This window comes from Lactuca sativa, chromosome 5 (genome assembly GCF_002870075.4).
Source record: "Lactuca sativa cultivar Salinas chromosome 5, Lsat_Salinas_v11, whole genome shotgun sequence".
Taxonomy (NCBI): Eukaryota; Viridiplantae; Streptophyta; class Magnoliopsida; order Asterales; family Asteraceae; genus Lactuca; species Lactuca sativa.
Genome location: NC_056627.2, coordinates 62,974,634 through 63,000,520, shown reverse-complemented (window position 1 = coordinate 63,000,520; position 25,887 = coordinate 62,974,634).

Sequence of the window (25,887 nt, the reverse complement as noted above, 5' to 3'; positions counted from 1 at the left end):
GAAGGCCATCAATTTTGGAGAAGGCCTCCTGAAATTGAGCCTTGATAGCGTCTGTGAGTTGTTGATTTGTTGGAGAGGAGGATTTGAACAGAAGGCGATGAATCTCCTTAGTGAGTTGAAGGATTTCAGGGCCATGAAAGTTGGTTGTCAAGGATCGTTGAAGGCGGTTGATGGTAGAGTGAAGAACTGAGATGCTAGACTCATAAGTGGTATGAGTTTCATCTATTATCTTTTGAGACTGAGAGGCTTGATCTTTGATAGCGGTTTGAAGATCATTTTTTATTATGGTGACTTCTGAGATAAGACGTTCAGTGGCTTACATGAAATCTTTGTGGTCTGCTTTGCGATTGTTTTCGAGGGACCGGATTCCCATTTCGACTTTTAAAGATATGCGCTCCGCAGCCAGTCATTCTCTTGCTTCTAGTCTTTCAATCCTTTCTATCAACGATTGTGGTCCAGGAACATGCTCTGGTTGCGGTTGAGTTGGCTTGACCGCAGCCAGGATTTGATCGACTTTGGCCTGGAGAGATAGAAACTCTTTTCTTGTGACTGCGTTCTTTTTCTTCTTTTTGGGCTTGGAGGTGGAGTGGTGAGAACCACTTGATTCTTCACCTTCATCGAACATCATTAGATCGTTGTTAGAAGGAGAGCTTTTGTTTACCTCTTCTACCTTGTCATCATCAAGACCGAAGGTAGGAGTTGAGCTGATTGCGATCTCAGGACCTTCGTCTTGTGATGTTTCAAGAACCGTGGTGGGAGGAACTTGGGAGGTATGTTGGGCCGCAGATGCTGCTTGAGCTTTGAGGAATGAATCGGCCATCTGAGACATCCAGTCTTGAATATGAAGAATCACCGGTACAGTATAAGCATTGTTGATTACATCAGCCCAATACTTAGCAATCATCTGAAGTTCTCGTTCCTTCTGCTGTTGCTGTTTGATTTGTGTATCCTTTAGGGCTTGGAATGCCCTTCGAAAGGCAGCATATTTCTTGATTTCGACATCAGTAGTTGGTTGATACCGACTCCATGAATCACTTGAATCGACTCCGTCAATTCTTTGAGTGCGCACAAGGGGGCCCTTGGGTTCACGGATCCTTGCACATGTGTGCTCACCGTGCCTAAACCACCTGTAAATGATGGAAACAGAGTAGGATTTCAGGAGCTTCCTTGGTCTCCGTGACCTGTGGTCACATTTGGCCTCGACTCCGTTCTGGCATGAGCGAAAGAAGTGCCCTGAGGATGGTCAGGTGTTTGAAGTGTTTGGGATATGTTCAAGAGGATGGAGTCTAACTCCTCGGGAGAAAAGAAATGCAGTCGGGAAGCCTTGGAGACCTTAAGGCGATGTCCAAATTTATCTGCTTGAGATATAACCGGGGGGCTATCTCCATGTTCGGATGATGATGATGATGAAACAGGCTCACATGATGAGCTTGAGTGGTATTGGATGGTGGTATTGAATGGAACTGCAGCAATCCCAAGGACTACCCTAGCCTGTGGAGAGGCTGAGGTATCAGTCCGGTCACGCATTTGGCTAGAGGTATTGGTGGTTTTTCTTTTCTTGAGGATCGATATTGGTTGCATGTCCTCTTCATAATCACTGGTTGATACAGTGGTTGGTTTGGTTTTGTGTTTCTTGGTGGGTGCGGTTGGTTTGGGAGCATCCTTCTGTGGTGTTCTTTGTTTCTTTTTGGATGCCAACTTCTTTCTTCTTTGAGAAATATTGGATAGAGTAGTGGCAGAGGGGACTGCGGTACCCTCAGGGATAATGGCTACGGGTGGAAGAGGCGGGGTAGAAGGGTATGGGGCAATACCCTCCGTAGCCTCAATCAGCAGTCTTAGGACCAAGAGTAGAGAGAATATGGGTGGAAAGCCTATAGATTGGTCCAAAAAGAGTTTGATCGGATGATGGATTGTACCTTTTGAAATCTTTTATAGCAAAAAGATTGGTGTCGTTGCCCATAGGGATGTCTGCATCGGCATGAAGATCCAAGATGCACAATGACCAGAACCTAACAAAGGTGAGTTCTGTTGGGTTTTCCTTGCAGTGTTCCTTAGGGATGTATTGAAGGAATTCATCCCATAGGATTTGCCCGAAATTCACATCATGCCCTGTGAATATGCTCCAAACCAACTCAAGGAGCTTAAGCCCCATATTATCGGTTCCTCCGGTTCTGCCGGATAGGCTTCATATGATGAAGTGGCACACATATTGCCACACGACGGGCAGTTGATTTTTCTTGAATTCTCTGATACCCTTGATTATTTTCTAGTATCCCACTTGGTATAGAGAAGCAGTGATATCCACCATTGATGGAGAGAAGAACTTGATCGACGGATGAACCAGTAGATTGATGGACCTTAGAAATTTCTCCTAAGTCAGAATGACCAATGCGTCATTCACAAGATTGAGATGCACTTCTTGAGGGTTTTGGAGAGGTCGATATGCCGAGAATGCACATTTGAACAAGGTGGAAATTGGTACGATTTCTGTAAATGCATCAAAAAGTCCAAACAGAGGGTGATTCTTGAGGAACTTGATCATGAGCTTGATGGGAGCATTGTATGAATGATGATCTTCAAATACAGCTCAGAAATTACTTGAGGCGATTGATGGAGAGCCTAAACCTGTTGGATTCACAAAACCTGAAGCCTTAGATTGCTTCTTGGTTGCACCGGATTTCACCATTGTGAAAAAAGTTCTTGAGAGTTACGGAGGTTTGTAGAAGGTTTATGGAGACAATCGATATTCAGAAAGCGTAAAGGATTGATGGGGAAGAAGAAGGGTTTATAAACGGGGTGAAAAGGTTTTACCCTAGGTGAAAGGTAAAGGGAGGATAAAACGACGATTGGGTTTTTGGGGGGAATCGATGAATTATGGATTGAATCTCAGCCACAGATATTAAAAATGGGTTGGAAAAGATTTTGGGAGATTTCCAAAAAGGGTTTGCATTTAATGTAAAGACGGACGCATGTTTATACGTCAGGTAATCGTGGGGGTGATGGGAGATGAAGTGGGAACAGATGGGACGTGTTTGGGAGATGGGACGTGTTGGGGAGAGGAAAAGAAAAATTGAGGATGAGTTCGATGGAAATACTTTCTTTTTGTCATCATCCCTAAAATAGGTCTGATAAAAGGTTTTTTTTTAAAGAGAAGATGACAGTTTCAATGAGAATGTTTTATTTTATTTAATGAAGGATCATTAAATAGCACACAAAGTTTTTTTTTAAGCTTAAAACAGCAGTTAAGAAATTATCACGAAGATTACGGATGAAAACTTCATTGCGGTTGGAGATTTTATTTCGGATGAACAAAAGAAAGACTGCAGTGACAAACTGAGAGGAAAACACTTGAACAAAAATTAGTAACAACAGACCATTAGGACCCCTGAGTGATACGTATGACATATGGTTGCGGTACCTAGACTGCGGTATCAAAACCATCTATCATATGTAATTCTCAGTTAGAACTGCAACGGAGACCAAGGATGGTCTGCGGTAACTAACAATTCAAAAAGAATTACGGGTCTGGATTCATCATTCCCAACATTTGTAGGAATACATTGAGTTTTGTAGAGTCAAGTGCTTTTGTAAAAACATCAGCAATCTCTTCATGAGTATGAACAAATATGAGTTCAGTATTATCTTTCAGAATATGATCTTTGATGAAATGATATCGTAACTCAATATGTTTTGTCTTGGAGTGTTGAATAGGATTATGAGATATCATTATGGCACTTTCAGAGTCACAGTAAATTGGTATCCATAGCATTCTGTACCCGTAGTCTAGCAATTATGTCTTCATCCAAAGGAGTTGGGAACAGCAGCTAGCTGCGGCCACATATTTTTCTTCTGCGGTAGATAAAGATAAACAACTTTGTTTTCTCGAGGACCAGCTGACAAGTCTTCCTCCTAAAAATTGGCATCCACCAGATGTACTTTTTCGATCAAGTTTGCATCTGGCATGATCTGCATCAGTAAATGCTTGAAGACTGAATTCATTGCTTGCGGGATACCATAGACCCAGAGATTTGCTTCCTTTTAGGTACCGAAGAATTTGTTTGGCTGCGGTCATGTGTGACACTTTTGGATCAGCCTGGTACCTTGCACACACACCAGTTGCAAAGACAATGTCAGGTCTACTTGCGGTGAGGTACATTAGCGAACCAATGATACCTCTATAAGTCTTGTGATCCACATATTCACCAGAGGGATCAGCAGAGATCTTATATCCGAAGGCCATAGGGACCTTAGCAGAAGAACAGTTGTCCATAGAGTATTTCTTTAGAAGTTCAGTGGTGTATTTCTCTTGATGAATGAATATTCCTTGTTGAATTTGTTTGACTTGGAGACCTAGAAAGAAGTTAATCTCTCTATTCATGCTCATTTGAAATTTGTTTGTCATTAGCTTAGCAAATTCATCCACTATTCCTTGATCAGATGACCCGAAGATGATATCATCCACATATATTTGTACAAGCATAAGGTGAGTCCCGTTTGCTTTTCTAAATAGTGTGGGATCAATCATCCTCTTTTGTATCCTGAAGAGACTAAGAATTCAGAAAGAGTTTCATACCAAGCTCTAGGGGCTTGTTTCAGACCGTAGACAGCTTTCTGAAGCTTGTAGCAGTGATCAAGGAACTCGATATTCTCAAATTCGGGATGTTGTTGAAGATAAACTTCTTCTTTTAATTACCCATTAAGAAAAGCACTCTTAACGTCCATTTGGTGCACTATGATGTTTTTGTGAGAGGCATATGCTAAGAATATTCTGATTGCTTCCATTCTAGCTACCGGAGCGTATGTCTCATCGTAGTTAACACCTTCTAGTTGGCTATAACCTTTAGCAACTAGCCTTGCCTTATTTCTGATGACTGCACCAGATTCATCTAGTTTCTTCTTGAAAACCCATCTTGTACCAACAATAGTATGACCTTGTGGGATGGGAACAAGTTTCCACACTTTGTTTCTTTCAAATTCTTCCAGTTCTTCTTGTATTGTAGAAATCCAATCTGGTTCCAATAAGGCTTCTTTGATAGATCGAGGCTCGACTGCAGACATAAATGTTGCATAGTGACAATGATCAGATTAATCTTTGGCAGATCGAGTTTGTATCCCTGCGGACGGATTGCTAATAATTTGACCTGGTGGGTGATCCTTCGTCCATACATGTAGGTGAGGCATCAGATGATCAGTAGTTGCGGTAGAAGGAATGTTTTCAATATCAGAGGTTGCTTCGGATGGGGAAGGAAGTTCCCCCTGGATTTGAGAACACCCTGCTGAGTCATCCTGACTAGTTGGAGTGAGAGAGACATTTTCTTTGATACGTTCCCCCTGCATTGCTGAAGGGAGTCTATCTGGAACCTGAGAGGGTTCCCCCTGGACTGCGTATGGGAGATTGACAATTCTTGGGTCGGTTTGAGTATCAATATTCTCTATGAGTTCATCATCTGAATCCGAAGATACATTTGATGGAAATGCTTCTTTCCGGGCAGGAACATGAACAACATCAAGTACTGGAACCTCGATGGTTGCAGCTAGATCGGGAGTAGAGCTTTCCCCCTCAATAGGAGAGGTGGAAGTATTAAGAGATACTGCTTCGGATGGAGATGGTCCAAAAATGTCAGCATGTTGTTGTTGAGCTGTGGGAGACACAAGAACTTCTGATAGTTTTTCTATTTCAACAGGTTCAAAGAGATCATCATAATTGACTTCTACTAGATTTAAAGGACTTGAAGATGCAGGAATGTCACATTCCATGATTACGGTGGTTTCAGTGGATGAAGGGGCATCGCGGATGTGAGAATCATTAAATTTCACATCGAAGCTTTCAATGATCAGCCTTATACGTCTGATAAGCACTCGATAAGCAACCTTGTTAGTGGAATAACCAAGGAAGATGCCTTCATCAGACATAGGTGCAAATTTATTAAGCTGATCTCTGTTGTTGATCACGAAACATCTACACCCAAAGATATGAAAGAAACGAACATTCGTCTTGCGGTTGTTAAGACCTTCGTAAGGTGTTTTGTTGAGACGTTTGCACACAATGCTTCGGTTTTTGACAAATCATGCAGTTGCTACAGCTTCAGCCCAGAAGTAGAGAGGAAGATGCGCGAAGTTAAGCATGGATCTGGCTGTTTCTACTAATGTGCGGTTTCTTCGTTCGATGACACCATCTTGTTGCGGAGTGTAGGGTGCTGAGAAGTTGTGAGAAATACCCTTGGACACCAAGAAACTGTTGAGAAGATGATTAGTGAACTCAGTTCCAATATCACTGCGGATGCGTATGACTGGAATCTTGATCTGAAGTTCTATCTCTATGATGAAGTTTATAAGAATCTGCGGTGTTTCTGATTTGAGTTTGAGAAAGAAGACCCATGTGAAGCGAGTGACGTCATCAACAACAACCAGTATGTATTTCTTGTGGTGGAGATTGGCTATAGTTGAAGGACCGCAGAGATTCATGTGTAATAATTCCAAAGGTTCTGAAATAGACGAATCCATTATCAGAGGGTGACTTGCTTTGACTTGTTTTCCACATTCACAAGCTGGACAGAGAGTATCGTTGCTGAATTTGAGAATAGGGAGACCGCGGACAAGTTCTCCAGTGACTAGATTGTTGATGTATCTGAAGTTGAGATGAGCTAGCTCGCGGTCCCATATCCAGCTGACTTTGGATACATCTTTAGAAAGAAAACACAGATGCGGTTTACCAATGATGAGAGAGATATCCAGAGGATACATTGTGCCTTCGGAGCGAGACTTAATTAAGCAAGTGCTTCGGTCACCCGTCATTATGTTATAGAATTGATCATCAAATTCCACTCGATGACCTGCTTTACATAGTTGGCCAACATTGATTAGATTGTGTTTAAGACTTTCTACATAAGCAACCTTCTGAATGGAAAAGTTCCCCGTGGTGAGAACACCGTAGCCTCGTATGACGCCATTTGCATTGTTTCCAAAGGTGACATTTCCACCATTGCATATAGGCCTGAAATCCCGAAGGTATTCTAACCTTCCAGTCATGTGCAAGGAGCAGGCACTGTCGATCAACCATTCTTCTTCTTGATCCTCCTTGCACAATGCCTACAAAATTTAAGTGGTTAATTTGGGCACCCAAGTGAGTTTGGAGCCCGAGGTCACATACGATGTGTTAATCGATGCATGATGCGAGGTGGCAGGGAAGGTTTTAAGTCAACTTTCAAACCTGGTCCTGGGTGTTTGAAGATCCTTGGAGTTTTGTGAGATTGTGAGTAATTATGAGTACTTGTGAAGAGATTAGGATTGACCCTGAAATCCTGGGTGTTGGAAGTTCTTTGAATTCTTTTACATTGACATTGACAAGAGAACTTTTTGTCATTTTTTTTGACATTTGACCTGTTCTGATTTTTTGAAGAAAAAGTATGTTTTTGTCCATTCCGAGGATTGTCAGATTTGACCTTTTTGTTTGTGTGTTTTGAAAAGGTGTTTTGTGCAGGTTTGGCAGGTGTGAAGGCACGTGCAGAGCTTTTGTGATGTGATTTCTTAAACATTTGAGATGACCATTTTGGTGTCAGAGTTGGCAAAATTCCTTTCCATTTTTGAGACTTTGATACCGAAAAGGTTGGAATAGGTAAGATACCTTTCCATTTTTGATCATTGATAGAATATATTTGAAATCCATTTGAGCAAAAACACTTATCCTCATGTTTGGATATTTTTTGAGTATTGTCAGAAACAGTGAACTCCTTTTTGTTTGTTTTCTTGGAAACAGTTTTCTTGTGATGATAATTTGAAAAAGTAAGCTTCTCAGGACTTTTTGATTTAGGACATTTCACAGATTTCTTGACTTTTGAGCAAAGTTCTCGTTTCTTGCCACGAGAGCGAAATTCTTCTTTAAAAACTCTTTTTGCTTCGGTCTTAGGAGAACCACAGTCAATGATATTTAATTGTGGTTTCCTAGAATCTTTAGAAGATTTTAAAAAATAGTGACTCGATTCATCTGAACTTGAGAAGTTGGGACTTTGATAACATTGACCAAATTTAAAGTTTTCAATTGGTAATTCATGATTAATTGGCTCAATGGTCACAGAACTCTTGACTTCGATCAGTGGAGTAGTGCTTTGGACTACCACAGAGTATGTCTTGGTAAATACTTCTTTGGGACAACTGATATTAGGTAATGAGACAGATTGCGGTATGTGATTGCAGTCAGAGACACTACGGTCAGACTATAAGGATGGGAAGTCTAAAGAGACTTCAGGACTTTCAATAACAATTTCCGCATCAACTACGGATGATGTCTGAGAATCTGTGTTGTTGACATGAGTAAAAGATTCAGGGAGAATTTCTTCTATAACACAATTATTACTCAGATCATGGAGTTTTCCAAAGTGGGCTTGGATATCCTCAGGAAATGTTTTGTTATTGACTGGAAATAAGAAGTTGCGGTCTGGTGGGACATAGGGACGTTCCGGTGTGAACCGAGATGATGAGTCCGTTGTAGTTGGGTAACCATTGGACCAACCCCAGTTAAAAGTTTTATTAACATTCCCATTATTGACAAGATTCTCAATGGCCTCAGTTTCATTAAACAGCTTTTGAATTAAAAGATTTAAACGTACAATTTCATTTTGTGCTAGATCTCTTTGATTTAAGGCTATTTCTAATTGAGTTTCACTAAGCATTCTAGCATCTTTTTCTAACATTTAATCCTTCTCTAACATTGCCATTTTGAGTCTCTTATTGTCCAAACGTCTTCTAACATGGAACATCTCCTGCGAAGCGATGTTCTTCTCATCTAGGGCTTTATTGTAGTCTGTAAGGACGGCAACACAAGTGTCATTGAGTGTGTCTATGAAAGGTTGACAATCATGTATGTTGCAATTTAAAGTTTGAATCATGAGTTTTACCTGTTCCACAATGTTGAGAGTTCCATCTTTATCCATATAGCAATGGTTCCTTTTTAGATTGGTCAAGCCATCTTCATCAGCAGTTGCTACCATACAGATCTTGCCTTTCCCTTTGCTAAGGACTTCTTCATCTTCATCTCCTGATGACCACACTTGATGATTCCTTTTCACTTGAGCAACGTAGGCCTTTCCCTTTTCTTTATCTTCCAGTTCTTGAGCCATTCGAAGATAAAAAGCTCTATCTTTCACTACATTTGTCTTGCAATCTTTGGCAAAATGGTTTTCCTTATTGCATTTGTGACATATGATGACATCATTCTTGTCTTCTATAGAGGTACCGGAGTCAGTTGATTGGGACTGCGGTGATACTTCTTTTGACTGAGTCTGCTGAGACTGCGGTGGAAGGAGAGGGTTTTTGGTGGAACGAAAGTCATTGTTCTGTAAGTTACGGTTGAAAGGTGGTCGATTGAATTGTTGGTTTTTGCGAAATGAAGGTTGTAAGCAATTGAATTTCTGACTGATAAGAGAAATGGCATTCTAAAATTCTTCTTCGTCGTCATATTCTGAGTCAGCTTCATATAACTGCGATGGCGAGTCATATGAGGTGGGATAGGTTTGAGTGAGAGGTGATTGGGCTACTAATGCGAGTGGTCCTCCGAAGTCTGAGCAGTCCTTGAGTAGAGTGGAATCTTCCTGTCACCTTGTACAATCATTTTGGTTGTTGTCCAGTGTATTCCTAAGCCATTAAGAAACTACAGATTTGTTTCATGATTGTTGCGGATGGTACCCGCATTGGACAGTTTTGTGACAATTAAGTTGAACCTTTTAAATGAATCTTCCAAACTTTCACCGGAGTGGGCTTCGAAATTATTGAATTCATTGAGTGTTGTAGTGAGCTTCTTGTCTTGAGCCTGCTCTGAACCTTCATACAAGTTTTTGAGAACATCCCAAATCTCCTTTGCTGATTTGCAATTTACGATGATGTCAAATTTGTCAGGAGCAACTCCACAAGAGATTTCACAAAAGGAAATAGCATCAATTTCCATTTTTTCTAGATCATCTTTTGTGGGATGCTTCAAAGCTGGTTAACCTCCTCCAAGTCTTGTTGTGGCTCCATCAGTTTGAACAGGGGTAAGGACTGGAACGTGGGGTCCTTCTTCTACAGATCTCTAGATATCTCTACCAAGTCGTCTGAGATATTTCTCCATCCTTTGAGACCAGTGGTGATACTCATTTGCAACCAATATTGGGGCTCGATTGGAACCACCAACACTATTGGAAACATTTAGTGATAGTGATTGTGCCATTTGAAAAAAAATTGTTTATGGATGAGCTTTAGTGGTATAGAGGGCTCTTTGAAAAATCAGAGTTCCGATTTTCAAAAAGCAACCACTCTGGCTCTGATACCAATTGTTGAGAGAAAAACTTTGAGAAACACTTGAACAAAATGGTTAGAACAAGTATATAGCGGAATAGTTAATCACGAGGGATCTGTTAGCTCAACAATAATAATAATAGTTAGAAGTTAGTGAGTTAGATGTAGAAAGTAAAGTAATGTAAATGACAGCAATTGTTATATCAAGAATACACATAAGTTGATTCATAACTTGGTATGGATTCAAACCAATATTAGTTAGTAAGATCAGACTTAGTGAATAAGTCACAAGGACTTGCTCCGAAGAGAGATTATGATCAGATATGATAGTAAGAAGTGAAAGAGGAGATAATTTTTTTAGATAAGTAGTAGAGATACTTGAAGATGCGTATTTGATTCAGAACAAGTGAGCTCTATTTATAGAGACTCAAACATTACAAAAGATAACTTCTAGAAGTAGCCATGCAAGGCATACTGGAAAATAGAAAGCGTAAAGAAAAGACAAAATAGACTAAATACAAAAGCTTGTTGTCTTATGACTTCGGATGACTGCGGTCGAAGCTTTCATTGCGGTAGTAAGTTGGCTGCGGTTCTAGGAAAGTTCAAGAGGGTCACTTTCAGTGTTCTAACAGGTCCTAGCCTTAATATTTAATATTGGGTGTTATATTAAGGACTTTAGATCAACTATCTTGAATATCTCCCAAAAGATGTCTAGTTCATACATCTATGATCTTCCCAAATCTCTTGGAACTTCACTTCCTCCACCTCCCCAATTAATTCTCCCTAACCCACAAGTTCAAGGTCACTCTATCCCTATTGGCAAGCCAGGTCTATTTGTGCTCACATCTTGGAGATAAAGTTACATATTGACAAGCCGGGAGAGTTGGGTGTCAAAGTCTTAAGAAAGTTGGATGTTCAATCACTTTCTACATCACATAGTAAGTTACCTTTAGGAATACTATGAAATAGACTATGACATAACCCTTAATGATCTTATCTATTTGCTTGGTACTGCTGAATCAGAAATGATTTGGAGATTTAGTAAAGCAAATTCGATTAGTAGATCAACTTCCCAATGGACATTGGCAATGGAAACATTGGATATCTAGAAAAGCCTTATCTTCCCAAGTATAGGGATTGACCATAGTCAACTCAGTTGACCAAACGATAAAGAGAAAGGCAAGTCTGTGATAGTCTTATGTACCATTTCCAAAGATTCCATATGTTTCTCTTGCCAGAGGAGGGGCATTGGTTGCGAAGCTGCCAATTTTACCTGAAAGATCATAAGGCTGGTAAAGTCAATAATTTTGACTCTACTTCAAGTAAAGTCCACTATCTAACTCGGTTAAGTTTCTATTCTGAGATTTTTATTATATGATTTTACTGGGTCACATGTTGATGTTTTAAGAATCAAAGGAAAAGTGAAGGAACTTAAAGAAAGAGTATGATGAATCTGACCGCGAAGATGGATTTCTATCGCTTGATTGAAGATCGGATTCTTGAGCAACTCTTAGGAGTTATGATAGATTGCTAGGAAACATGTAATAGCATAGTTTTCATTTAAAGTTGCATTGTAAGTAAAAGTTTTTTCTGCATTTTATAAATAAATAAAAGTTTGTTATACGTTGTTTTATATCTCCTTGCAATGGCATTTTTGAAAACTTGATGTTTCTATGTTTCTAACAATATTGAAAATATGAATTTGATTCTTTCATTTGTGGTACTGTCTAAGTTTACCAAATAAGGTAAGCTTCTCTTCACCCAAGTTTTCAATTGGATAGAAACTTGGAGTCATACAAGTTGTACAGTATAATGAATAAAAACTCTCAACTTTGGCAAATTAAGACTAATTCCTTGTTCACATGTATATGTGAGTCAAGTGAACGGCTAAGGGATCGAGTACACATTCTTGTGCACTGATCAAGTGCACCACAAAAGATCTGTAAGACTATTCGTCATGATTTACTAAAGTTTAGTAAATATGGTTACACTTATAAGTTTAAGTGTAATTCTGATACATTAGAAAATTTTCGATGTATGGCAGAACGAATGAGAAGAATCAAATTAGGCAGAAGGATAAAAGGTTCTCAAATCTGAAAAGATGGGAGAATCCTTTAGTATCATGTTATATGATCATCTTAATGATTAAGATACCTTATCACAATTCATCCTCTAAATGCATTTTGATAGCTAAGAAGAGGAGCTATGAATTGTTGAAGTAGTCAAATCAAGAAGATGATTCATACCTCGTTCCAAAAACAATTCTTAGAGTCATACTCCAAGATTGTAACTTGAGTGACATATCCCAAAGGAAGGTTTCTTAACACTAGTCAAATGTAAGAGTAAAATTATCCTACTATTGTACATTTGAAATTGGTAAGTTGTGATGTTTTGGATAAAACAAAGACCAACTAAGACCAATTGTGTGAAGTGTTTGTCTTGATAAAGAATCCAAACTATCTCTTGAATATTTGGCAATATAGTCTTATATGTCAAGAGAACAGTGGGAGTCTTAAAGATCCTGGAAGAATTTCAAGATCTAATCAAGAATAAAAACTTGTAGTTTAACACTAGCACACGACGTGAGGTTTATAACCTATCGTGTTGACATATTTCTATTTCCGTGCCCATTCCAGTTAAAGTTGGCTTTGCATATGAGTCTTAGAGTTCTCAATTGGTTGCATAACAACTTGAAAGCAATGGCAAGCCCTTGAGCTGCCAGGTGGCAAGAAATTAAGATTAAGTTCAGTCCATATGATTTTGGATTTGTCATTATCCTTGTCTTGTGACTATGGTTTTAACAAGTCACATGGATAAGAACACAAACACCATAAAGTCTAAGGGTCATAATCTTTCTCTTCGATTCATGAAAATTATGGAGAGGAAACACTTCCACCAAGTAGATTTGAACCAGATGGCAAAAGGTCTAAACAATTGAGACTATGATTACGACATCCTTTTTCATAGTTCTAAAATTGCTTAGACACACATGCATGCTATCTAAGGAAAGGTGTATGATTTTGATAAAGTCTTATCAAGGAAATCTTGTCTCAGAAATCTGAACTTTCGTAAGAAAGTCAGCAAAGTATTGACTTCTAGAATTCCAACTTCTTTCTAAGTACATTTCAAAGCTAGTGGGAGCATAAGTGTTATGCTAATAATCATCATGTTAGTGGGAGCATGATAATTATAATTAGTATTGCAAGATAGCAATGTTAATTATAGAAAACAAAAGTTTCAATTCGTGAAGTCACATGGGTTGAAAAAGTTGTTTTGCTATAATTAAGGGAGAGGAAATTATACTTCATCTCAAATCTATAAGCTTAGAACGTGAGATTTTAATCATATTTGGTCAAGTGTATATATATATATATATATATATATATATATATATATATATATATATATATATATATCAATTTTATGTTGGAATGGCTCAACCAAAGGAAATTCTATATATGGGTACATTATTTGCGTTCTAAAATTCGATTATGATTACGGCATCACTATTCATAATCTGAATTATGAGAACTTGGTAGAGAGAAATATTGTAGCAAAAGGACTAGTCTAGTATCATGTCTTTATGTGAGACATAATGAATCATGTCCCATATGCTTCGGATATAGGATCGATTGCATGTCCTATAATATTCATCCTTTCTAAAATTTTCCAAATGTATGGGGCATTAAGAAGGGAAAAGGTCTAGAACTGGATATGACTAAATAGATTAAGCAATTGTCGAGGACAATCTAAGGTTTGCCAAAGATTGGTTGCTCAGGGACAGTTGGAAGTATAATGTTAATTTTGGAAGGACCATATTGACATATACTGAAAAGAGGCAACTCTTGTTCAGAAGTGATAGTGAAAATGATAATATGGAAATATTCCCATAGGTGGAAGTTATTCATCAAATCTGTGTAAGATTAGGAAACTTAATGCAAGAAGGATGTTCAAAGAAATGAACTTTGAATATGAGACGTCGGTTCAATGGAGTGGGTCTCCACTGGAATACTTTGTAATGTATGTTGACAAGTCTTTGTAACTTTGTGCATAGTCATTACAAGAGCACCAATGCCTATAAGTTAGAATCTAACAGATTTAGGTAATGGCAGTAATTTGGAATTCTTGCATTTGCGGTAAGGAATTGGGATTGTGAAATGAGAATTATTAGAATTATTTTCAATCGATCTATTTCACAAAGTAAAAGATCATAGACAAACTTAGTATGCATACTTGGTGTATGGCATGACTAGTGTTTACAAAAACATAGTGTACATGCTTGGAGCATGGGACAACTATTGTTTTAATTCAAGTATAAAGTTGATAGTTTGAAACAATATGCAATGAATGATGGGTAATCAATATGGTGATAAATAAAAGATGTTTTATTTATATTCATAAGTTTTGAGACCATATTGGATTCGATTATTCTTGTGTTTCACTATGCATGTTTTGACTTCCAGAATAACTAGGTCGTTCTTGCTGATTAACTAAGTTATTCAAACCATCCACAGTCAGTCATATGTTGGAAGTAGATATGAATCAAGATTGTCATGGGTTGGCTTGTGGAGGTCTAAGATGTTGGAAAAGGTGGTGCTACAATACTCATGAGTGATCATAAGTTCTGAGTATTGGATTCAACCCACACTCATTTGAATCACTTCATGAATTTTATCACGAGTGATCATGAGACAATAATATCTTATATTCTTCAAACCTAGAAATATGAGTTGTTACTATGAGTTAGTTATACACTGATTGCCCAAAAACACATTGGTAACTCGATGTTATAAAATGTGCCTTTGTGTATGATTCAACAAGTAGTAGAACAAGCCATATGAGTCGAAGTTTATCCATTCCTTTTACCTTCAAGATAAAAGCGATATATGTGGGACCCTTGATGATTTAATGATGATATATGTGAGTGCTTGGCCAAGACAAGACTGATTTGATCTGTTTAATCAGTCAGTCATCATGAATCGGAAATCTGGAAACAACAAATGGATAGAGAGAATGATTTATAATCCATGTCTCTGTCCATATGATATCTAGAATGGAGGAATATGTGATCGCTTATATAATGGACGAGTTCGTCGACAAGGTCAGAGTTCGACAGCGGCTTTTGAGAGCTACGATTGCCAGTTGGTTTTAGAAGTCATACTAAAATATTAGTTTTAGACTTATCCAAGTGGGAGACTGTTGGATTAGTTTCTAAGTCAATAACTATAATTGGTATGTACTTGACCCGACCCGGCATGGTCTATTTGGGTTACATGGCTTCATGCATTTGCATAGACTAAAATGAGAGAAATAACACTTTAGGTTTGGTAATATATTATAAGTACTAATATATTAATCAGATTATTTAATTAGTATTTATCAAGAATTAATTTGGAATTAATTAAGTGATCAAAAGGAGACTAATTAAATATATTGGTTGATTGTGTAAATCATCCATACTTGTATTGTGGGATAATACTCCATGGATTATCAAGTTGAGCTAAAACCCATAGGATGATCCATGGATGCTCCATGGTGTTTTTGTACCCATGGATCATGGAAATGAAAGGCCATGACAATTAGGGTTTACATGGTGTAAACCTAATTGTGTCACACTATATAAGCATCTTATTCTTGTCAAAATGGGCGACCAAGAGATACTATGAAGGAATGGTGAGGGCTAGTCGATTTCATGAAGTGAATCATTTCTCTCAAAGTTATTCCATGTGTATTTGATGTTGTCTGAACCATTTGAGGTGTCACACTTGGGGAACTAGGCTCTCGAGCTTCATGGAGTTAAGCTACATCAACAAGGTATGTATTTCTATCTAGTTTATTAATCAAGTATCAAAAGATTGTATGCTAGTTAGGGTAACACCTTCGAATATTCATATTTGCATGTATATTAGAGAAAACATAGATCCATGGTATTTAGGGTTGCATGTACACTTACGAGTGTTAGAATGCTCATAACCCAACACATAGTAGCAAGAAAAGAATTGAAGAAGGCGATATGGTTGAAAAACTTCATCGGAGACCTTGGAGTCATTCCATCCATAAAGGAGCCTATGGAGATTTTCTGCAATAATAAATATGTGGTTGCCTTAACCAAGGAACCGATAGATCATAGTAGATTAAGGCATATCGACAGAAAATACCACTTCATAAGACATCAAATAGAAGAAGGGCACCTCGTGGTAAAGGGGATATCGTTAGAGGACAACCCAACAGATCCTCTTACAAAAGGACTGAATAGGGTTAAGCACTTGCAGCAAGCGAGGAGCATTGGGATAAAAGACGATATTAGTTTTAGTAATTAGATAAATTGAAACTTGTAATAGCTTAATTGTAATTGACATTTGATGATGAATAAAATGTCACACACTTCAGTCAAACTCTCTCAAAAGAAACTCTCGCCACTCCTCTCCAAGTGTTCGAAAATTTGGAAGCTTTCAAGGAGGTTTTTCCCACAAACACATCATCTAAGGTAAGTTGATGTTAGATCTATAAACTAGTTATTTCATCCCATTCAAGTATCATCTCTTAAACCATTCAAACTTATGATTTCGCACCTTAGAAGCATCCAAGTTCGAGATCTTCCAAGGAAGGTTGCTAGGGCCGAATTTTTCTCATTTTTCCTTCCAAAACCGAAACCACACCCAAGGTGAGCTTCATACCCCCTCTTTTTCGGTTTTTATGAGTTTTTGTGGGGGAGAATACAAGCAAATGTGTAGATCTATGAGTAAATGTATGCCTTGTGATATTTTTATGCTTGTATGTATGATCTTATGTGTTTTGTGATGAATATGTTAGCCAAAAAGAACCTAAAAACCGAGATCTACAATATGAGGAATGAACTAAACATAACTTATACCATTTTACACTAATCAAGTCTAGAAAAATAGTTTATTTGGTTAGAATGAACATTTTCAGACTTAAAACCCATTTTTGGGCTTAAATTGTCAAAAATACAAAACTAAGGGCCCAAAACGACAAATGATAATTTCTGGAGGTTGAAAAGAGTCCAAACAGTTTCTAATATAAATTTTCTGAATATCAACACTTTTCAGGGGCTTAAAATGTAAATTTTGAACATAATGGGCTAAATTGGGCTATTCTGCCCAATAAGCCCCAAATTGCGAGATTTTTGAAATTAAGGGGCTGAAAATGCAAGTTTCTGTAAAACAGGGGATTACAAGTGTAATAAAACTATTTCAAGGGTCATAAATGTTTTTCAAAGTCAAAAGGGATCAAAATGCAAAAAATTTCCATTTTGGGCCAAAACTGTAAAGTTGCGAAAATGAGGGTTCCAACCGAGAAAATTTCACTTTTAAAGGACTTAAGCTGTTTATGAAGTAAATCTGGGCTGAAAATGTCTTTTCAATAGGTTTTGATACTAAAGTGTCAAGAAAAAATGGTTTAAGGACAAAAATGGAAATTCTTTTATATAAAGGGTTAAAAGTGTAAATTTTATCCAAGAAGGGTCATAAAAAGGTAAACTCTTATTTTTAAACAATAAATCCCTTAAGATAAAATACGTGCACCACGGCTACCGGCGAAACATATTAACAAATTCACTCTCAACACCAATATTGTTACCAAACGAATTGATTCGGTCTCGAATCAATAACGAATCAAAAATCAATAAACAATAGTACTTCAATAAACACGCGAAATTTACGAGAAGTCAATATTCAATCTTCGGGCTTGAAAGTTTCAAATCGTGCTTGTTGGGCCTAGCTAGCCCAATAACATGATCTTTAGGCCCGAAGGGAACACGCTTACATGTTATTGGGCCTTCTATGACCTAATTCCATGCAAAAGGACTTTCAATAGCTTTATTGTGTTGTTGGGCCCCAAGGGCCCATTGGTACTGCTAGCAAAGTCGAGAAGTCAAATGCGAGTCGGGCCAAGTGCCTTTCGCATTCCCAATAGCCTTGAACGACTTATGGAAATAATGGGGGCTTCGTACCTTCCTTTCTCCTCGGTTGTGGGGCTATGAGAAGTCAGGGTGGTTGGATTAAGTGAGTAGTATGGAGGAAGCCTAAGGGATCGTTTGTATTTGATAGTTATAAACTAGTCATTTTCATTAATGCGTGATTATAACGACTCACAACCCATAATTAATCCAATGTCACCTAGAATTATCGGAAACAATCGTCGTATCAATATAACAATAAACAAGATATGAAATGTTATGTATGAGGAAAACATCGGGTTTTCCCGGGAAGTTCAACACTCTTACCTAAGTGATGTATACAAGGTTTAACAATTATACACGTTTACAAAAATCGACAAGCATACTACGGATCTCCACCCTTTTTCTTATATACAATATTCGTTTTAGAAAATATCGGATTTTCTGGGTTTTCAAACTACACAAAAATCATTATTTTTCAAACATGACTTATGAACTCACCAACATTTCATATGTTGACGTTTTTCCAAAATACTTGTATTCTCAGGTAACAGGTAAATTAAAGAATATGTATCCAGTGATGTCACAGTGTTTTGTTTAAATTAGTATCGAACGGTTTAAGTTATGGAAATGTAATGTTTAAAACAATATACTGAATCTAAACAATATCAGTTGTAATATTACTATGCATGGTGATGAATGATGTTATGATTCATGTATAATCATTGTGATGGTATTCAATTGAGTCACAATAGCCCTCGGACGTTTCCGCCGTCTGGTTCGGGGGTGTGACAGGTTGGTATCAGAGCTCTGTTTATAGTGAACTAGCATATCTAACCACACATTGATATGAAACTATAAACCAAAAGAGGGACTAACACAACTCTGAACAAAACAAGTAAAACATAACAACAAAAACACCTTTGCTTGTATTAGGAAAAAGAACATAACACCGAACCAAACAAGATAAGGCTAGTATCTCGGTTAAGCCAGGACTATTCTTAGTTGTATCAAGGAATGGATGTAGCCTGATCAACTACATTCCCTCCAAGGTACAACCATCACATGTCTTGAAGAAATCGTGATAGCTAGGGAATCTAAAAACATACCCCTTAATCTCCAAGAAGGGAACCTCAACTAAATCTATGCAATAGTCGTAGAGTTATAGGAGTAATTGGTATGCTATTTGTTGCTGGTATTCATAGCCCTTCGTGCAATACGCTATAGACAAGTATCATTAGCCAGGCAACCCTATCTCCCTAGTCAAGGAATAGTAGGGTGGCTCGACCCAGAGGAAGAACCACAGGAGGAACTTGAAGTAGAACTCGCAGGTGAACCCGCCGAGTCAATAGTGGAGCTCGAAGAGGAATAGCCCAAGGGCACTGATGATGATGACTCGGATGTAGAATCCGATGTCATCAATCCTCCATGAAAAGCCAGAAAACCGACTTATCGTGTGGGCCCCGGTGGCCCCATGCCCCCATGGGCACACGATATTTGGAGATAGAGTCACTAGCAGGGGATACGACCACATTACGGTAGGAACCGAGGTCTCTTCGATCTTAGTCATAGAGGACCAGCTGACCGGGCCCTCCCAGTCATGGTCCGGCGCACCTGAGGTATTGATAACCAAGCTCAGGACACCCCTAATCGAACGGAACAAATGTGGTTTTCTATTAAGAAAGATGAGGGTCAAACATAGGAAGTGAATGGAGACTCTCGAGCGAGACAATTAGTTTGGGAAGTACGACTATGAGATACCGAGCAACAAGTAGCTCGTCTCTGAGGTGCATCCACTTCATCATCACCACCACCAGATATTTTCCGCCACAATTAGAACCAGCCCTTTTCTTTTCCCCCCTACTATCCGATATGACTCTCTTTCGTGTACTAATGAAATGATTATGTGCTATCTTGATTTCGTGTTATTGCATGAATTCGATTATATGCACGAGCAAACCCTCAAAACCGCTCGATACTTAAGGATCTCGAAACCAAAACAACCTATATACTCTAAGGATAGACGTGACGATCATGCCAAATCTGTGATTACCTACTATCGCAAATACATCATAGGGATGTAGATGGAAGAAGTATGAATTATACAACAAGATGCAAAATTTATAGGGTACAACCAGGAATGACGATCATTACTTACGATCTGGATTATCAACGTACGGCAAGAAAATGCCATCCCACAAGAATAACAAGCGCACCCGCGAGACACCGCTCCTGTAGATGCACTCTGCTACATTTCAAGCTGCTGTAATGGCGGCAGTAACCACTGCTATGGCACAGATCAATGCAAACAACCCCGATGGAGGCGGGAATAGCATTTACGACTCCAGCCAAAGGAACGAACATGGAAACCAACAAGTGACGACCTATCAAGGAACTCCAAACCCAAGGCTTAAGAGCAGGAAGCTGAGGTCTGGAAGTAAGAGAAAGGGGCAACACACTCAAGGGATCTCAAGGAAGCAACATGTTGATGTTGTTCATGCGACCATGACCCCTATTACACCAACAACCAGGAGACCATATGTTGGAATCCTTCCAAAATGTAACCAGTGCAAATTCCATCATAATGGAGCATGCCAGGAGATGCATTGTAACAAATGCAACCGAAAGAATCACACCGCCAAATTCTGTAGAACTTATCCATGCCAGAATCCTCAGCCAAATGAAGACGACAACAATCGCAACAACCCTAACAACAACACCAATGATGAGACCAGTCACACTTGTTGTGGGCATGGAGGAATTGGTCACTTCAGGTGTAGTTTCCCCAAGGGTAACAATCAAGGAGCAGAAAGATCAGAAATGGTTCTGACCTTAGGTCAAGGCGAACCAGACCAAGACCCGGCAGTTGTTACCGGTATGATCCCACCTAACAACTCTTTCGATTACCTCTTATTCAATAGTGAAGCTGAGTGAAGCTTCGTTAGTAACATATTCAAACACTTACTAAAACAACAACCCCAAAGCTAAGATAAGCCTTTACGGTGGACATGGCCAATGGGGAAAACCGTTTTAACCAAAGATATTCATGTACAGTGCACCTTAACACTAAACAATCATTCATTTCAATAGACTTGATGCCAGTAAATATTAGGAGTTTTGACGTGATAATCGTCATGGATGGGTTAAGCCCCCACCATGCTGATATTATGTGTCGCGAGAAGGCCGTTTTCCTTCACTTTCCCAATCACAAAACTCTAATAATCCATGATGATAAACCTGGCGCCAATCCTCTTCCTATCTCGTGCATCAAGGCACAGAAGTGTCTGCACCAGAAAAACTACATTTTCCTCACTCACATAGTGGATAATACCAAGGAAGAGGTTAACATTCAAGACATTCCAGTAGCACATGAATTCCCAGACGTATTTCCTGAAGATCTTCCTGGAGTACCCCCAGAGAGACAAGTTGAGTTCCGAATTGACCTCGTTCTAGGAGCAACCCCACTCGCTAAATCGCCTTACCGGCTAGCTCCTGCTGAAATGCAGGAATTGTCCAGCCAACTCAGCGAACTCAAGGGCAAAGGATTCATCCGACCCAGCTACTCGCCATGGGGAGCTCCGGTCCTCTTTGTCAAAAAGAAGGACGGAACTTTTAGAATGTGCATCGATTACAGAGAGTTAAACAAACTCACCATCAAAAATCGCTATCCACTCCCACGAATCGACGATCTATTTGACCAGCTCCAAGGGGCTAGTTACTTTTCTAAGATAGATCTACGGTCCAGGTACCATCAGCTCAAGGTCCGGGAAGAGGATATTCCCAAAACCGCTTTCTGAACTCATTACGAACATTATGAATTTTTCGTAATGCCCCTCGGTCTAACAAATGCCCCTGCCGCATTTATGGACCTGATGAACCGAATCTGTAGACCATTCCTCGACAACTTTTTCATTGTCTTCATTGACGACATTCTAGTCTATTCCCGAAGCGAAGAAGAGTATGGTCAACATCTCCGACAAATCCTAGAAACCCTGCGAATGGAAAAGCTATACGCAAAACTCTCTAAGTATGAGTTCTGGCTCCGTAGCATGAACTTCTTAGGTCATGTTGTTAGTCGGGAAGGAATTCATGTGGATCCTTCTAAGGTCAAAGCCGTCGAAGGATTGGCAGTCCCGACGACACCCACAGAAATCCGCCAATTCTTAGGCCTAGCAGGCTACTATAGGAGGTTCATTCAAAACTTCTCGAAGATCGCCAAGACACTTACCTCGCTTACACAAAAGGGTGTACCATTCAAATGGACGGACAAACAAGAAGTTGCATTCCGAACCCTGAAGCAAGCCCTCTGCAGTGCCCCGGTACTATCTCTACCAGAGGGAACAGAAGATTCCATGGTCTACTGTGACGCGTCGAATCAGGGTTTAGGTTGCGTTCTCATGCAGCGTGGAACAGTGATAGCTTACGCATCCCGCCAACTAAAAACACACGAAGTAAATTATACAACCCATGATCTGGAATTGGGAGCAGTGGTCTTTGCTCTGAAAATTCGGAGGCATTACCTTTATGGTACGAAGTGCACCATCTTCACGGACCACAAAAGTCTCCAGCACATCTTGAATCAGAAAGAGCTGAATATGAGGCAACGAAGATGGGTTGAACTATTAAATGATTACGAGTGTGAAATCAAGTACCACCCGGGCAAGGCCAACGTGGTAGCTGATGCCTTGAGCCGGAAGGAGTACTCTAATCGTCATGCGAAAACTCTCTCAATAACCATCCAATCTCACCTAACCACTCAGATCGGGGTAGCCCAGTCAGATGCCATGAAGACGGAAAACAGAGAAAGCGAAGCATTACGCGGGATGGAGAAGAATCTAGAGGTAAAGGAGAACGGAGTATACTATTTCAAGAACCGTATTTGGGTCCCTAAACTCGCAGGATTTAGGGAGGTAGTCATGAACGAAGCTCACAAGACGCGATACTCCATCCAACCCGGTTCGGACAAGATGTACTTGGATATTAAACAACATTATTGGTGGCCTAACATGAAGGCAGAAATTGCTAGCTATGTCAGCAAATGCCTTACCTATGCCAAAGTAAAGGTGGAGTACCAGAAGCCCTCGAGGTTATTACGGCAACCGGTGATCCCCGAGTGGAAATGGGAAGGGATTTCTATGGATTTTGTGACCAAGCTACCCAAGACGTCAGATGGATTAGACACCATATGGGTAATAGTTGACCGACTGAAGAAATCCACCCATTTCCTGCCAATTAAAGAATCCTACAAAATGGAGAGACTGACACGATTATACATTCGAGAAATCGTGAGACTTCACGGAGTACCAGTGTCTATTATCTCAGATAGAGACAGTAGATTCACTTCACGTTTTTGGCAATCACTTCAGAAAGCACTTGGAACCCATCTCGACATGAGCACCGCTTATCACCCACAAACGGACGGTCAAAGCGAACGAACCATCCAGACGCTCGAAGACATGCTTCACGCATGTGTGATAGACTTTGGGAAATTTTGGGATACCCACTTACCCTTATTTGAATTCTCCTATAACAACAGTTATCATTCGAGCATCAAAGTCGCTCCTTTCGAAGCACTATATGGACGTAAGTGTAGATCACCGTTTTGTTGGGCTGAGGTGGGCGACACCCAGCTAGCAAAGAAACTGGCATCGGTCAAGGCAATAACGGGACCGGAGATCATTCGTGAAATCGCAGAAAAGATAGTTCAAATCAGAGCTCGACTACAAGCATCGCGCGACCGACAAAAGAGCTACGCTGATAGACGGCGAAAGCCCTTAGAGTTTCAGGTCGGGGATCGAGTGATGTTAAAAGTTTCACCTTGGAAGGGGGTCATTCGTTTCGGAAAACAGGGAAAACAGAACCCACGATACATTGGACCTTTCGAGATCGTTGCCCGAATAGGTCCAGTGGCGTACAAACTACAGCTACCTACTGAGCTAAGTAGTGTACACCCTGTGTTCCATGTTTCCAATCTAAAGAAGTGCCTATCAGATGAAACTCTCGTCATTCCCCTTAACGAGATTGAAATCAACGAGAATCTCCTGTTCGTCGAAGCACCAGTCGAAGTCATGGACAGGGAGGTGAAGCGTACTAAGCAAAGTCGCATCACGATCATGAAAGTACGGTGGAACGCGAAGCGTGGGCCAAAATTCACGTGGGAACGCGAAGACTAAATGAAGAAAAAGTACCCTCACCTATTCTAGCATTCTCAAATCTAGCTTTCAAAAGAATTAATTAAGTGATCAAAAGGAGACTAATTAAATATATGGGTTGATTGTGTAAATCATCCATACTTTTATAGTTGGCTAATACTCCATGGATTATCAAGTTGAGCTAAAACCCATAGGATGATCCATGGATGCTCCATGGTGTTTTTGTACCCATGGATCATGGAAATGAAAGGCCATGACAATTAGGGTTTACATGGTGTAAACCTAATTGTGTCACACTATATAAGCATCTTATTCTTGTCAAAATGGGCGACCAAGAGATACTATGAAGGAATGGTGAGGGCTAGCCGATTTCATGAAGTGAATCATTTCTCTCAAAGTTATTCCATGTGTATTTAATGTTGTGTGAACCATTTTAGGTGTCACACTTGGGGAACTAGGCTCTCGAGCTTCATGGAGTTAAGCTACATCAACAAGGTATGTATTTTTATCTAGTTTATTAATCAAGTATCAAAAGATTGTATGCTAGTTAGGGTAACACCTTGGAATATTCATATTTGTATGTATATTAGAGAAAACATAGATCCAAGGTATTTAGGGTTGCATGTACACTTACGAGTGTTAGAATGCTAATAACCCAACACATAGTAGCAAGAAAAGCATTGAAGAAGGCGATATGGTTGAAAAACTTCATCGGAGACCTTGGAGTCATTCCATCCATAAAGTAGCCTATGGAGATTTTCTGCAATAATAAAGGTGTGGTTGCCTTAAACAAGGAACCGATAGATCATAGTAGATCAAGGCATCTCGACAGAAAATACCACTTCATAAAACATCAAGTAGAAGAAGGGAACATCGTGGCAAAGGGGATATCGTTAGAGGACAACCCAACAGATCCTCTTACAAAAGGACTGAACAGGGTTAAGCACTTGCAGCAAGCGAGGAGCATTAGGATAAAAGACGATATTAGTTTTAGTAATTAGATAAATTGAAACTTGTAATAGCTTAATTGTAATTGACATTTGATGATGAATAAAATGTCACAACTAGAAATTTTTTTGCCTTGTAACTACAACACTTAAGCCAAATTATGAATCAAAGACATAAGAGCATGTATGATGCATACTCTATGACAATAAAATTTCAAACAAACACCCCATGCAAGCATTTCAAGTACTCAATAAGCAATTGGAAACCCTAGGAGTTCTTGTTTAAGTCCATTTTGGACTAGGAATTCCTTATTGGGCCCAATGGACCAATAAGCTTCCAATTTGACCATCTTGGGCTTAGAACTCTTAAATGGGCTCTAGTTGGACCCACTTCCATGTATTTCAATATTTTGGGCCATATTGGGCCTAAAGTGAAATAAATTAATTACATGAACCATTTTGGGGCATAATTTACCTAATTTAGCCCTAATAGGTCATAAAAATTATACTTTGATTTATTTGAGTCAAGCATCATCTAGCTTAACTATAATATGGGCTTAAGGGAAAAAAGCCCAAAAATCTCCTCTTTCCCTCTCCATTC